Source organism: Cebus imitator, unplaced genomic scaffold (assembly GCF_001604975.1).
Source record: "Cebus imitator isolate Cc_AM_T3 unplaced genomic scaffold, Cebus_imitator-1.0 Scaffold18, whole genome shotgun sequence".
Taxonomy (NCBI): Eukaryota; Metazoa; Chordata; class Mammalia; order Primates; family Cebidae; genus Cebus; species Cebus imitator.
Genome location: NW_016107333.1, coordinates 8,437,898 through 8,439,128, shown reverse-complemented (window position 1 = coordinate 8,439,128; position 1,231 = coordinate 8,437,898). Strand labels below are relative to the sequence as shown.

Here is a 1,231-nt window from a genome sequence, read left to right as displayed (position 1 = left end):
AAAAAAAAAAAAAAGAAAAAAACGTATGGACCCTAGAATCAGTATCTAACCCCACTGCTGCCAAGCCAGGTAAACCTTAGGCACCTGTCTTAAACTCTGGGAGCCTCGAAATGGGGATAATAGCAGCTATCTCCATAGGCCTACTGTGGGATCAAATGCAATAATACAAGCAAAATGCTTTGCATAACACAGTGTAGAAGCCTCTCTGGGGGCTCGAAATTAATTCTGACAGTCGGCAATGAGGATGGAACAATAGCCTACAACATCCCAAATATTTCACATTGTTACAACGTGTTAGGTATGGTGCAAAGCATTTTTCGCGAATTACTAGCTATAACTCTCAATGCAGCCCTGTGAAGCAGGCTGAACTGCCACCCCCACACCACGAGGGGCGAGGCGAAGCCTTGGACGAAGTGGGGTGGCCTGTCGAAGGCCACAGGGGGTCAGGCGGCGGGGTTAGTGTACGAACCCAGATAGCCTGACGCCAGGCCCCACGCCATAACCACCGTGACATCCTCCCTTTGGAACACTGCGCGCTTCCCCGGATCCGCGGCCCGTCCTACCCCAAGCGCCAGTCCAAAGCGGGTGCGCAGCCCACCCCGGCTGGCGCGCCACTCACCTCCTGCAGCAGCAGCAGCAGTACCCGCGGTCCTGCGTTCCACCGGCAAGTCGACTCCCCTCAGCGGTCTGCCGCTGCGCCCTTACACAAGCGACTTCCGTTCCTCCGCTATTTCAGGCCCGGTCAAGCTAACGGAAGTGCTTCCTTTTTACACTCCGGGTGGACCCAAAGCTCCGTGGCGGCACTGAGCCTTAGGGCAGCCACTAGCCTGGGACTTACGCGGCAACTGAGCGCCTCAAAGGGGATGAGTGCAAATCAAATGTGCGCTAAATGTAAGATGCACCAGATGTGGAAGAAGAAATGTCAAATCGTTCATATTTAATGGTTATATTGATTATGTGTTGCAATGATTGTTGGCATATATTGGGTTAAATAAGCACATTCGTTGAATTAATTTTTATTTGTAGTTACGGTGGTAGAAATATTTGAATTAAGTTCACCTGTTTTTTTCACTTTTTTTAATGTGGCTACCGGGGGGAAAAGTTTTGGTCTGATCATGGCTCACTGCAGCTTCTGGCTCCCATGTTCAAGCAATCCTTCCTCTTCAGCCTCCCAAGTAGCTGGGACTACAGGCGCGCCCCACCAAGCCCGGCTAATTTTTTTTTTTTTTTT

At 50.5% G+C, this 1,231-nt stretch overlaps 1 protein-coding gene across 3 annotated transcripts in view; it reads right to left on the bottom strand.

Moving 5' to 3' along the window:
- Window positions 1-757, bottom strand: part of CDK5RAP1 (CDK5 regulatory subunit associated protein 1) — a 35,922-nt gene extending 35,165 nt beyond the window's left edge. For 2 of the 3 annotated variants that reach the window (XM_017514240.2, XM_017514248.2), the window contains exon 1: window positions 620-757. The gene's annotated coding sequence lies outside the window, so the exon portion shown is untranslated. The remainder of the gene's footprint in view (window positions 1-619) is intronic. The other variant, XM_017514264.2, reaches the window with a different exon arrangement.
- Window positions 758-1,231: the final 474 nt, after the last annotated feature.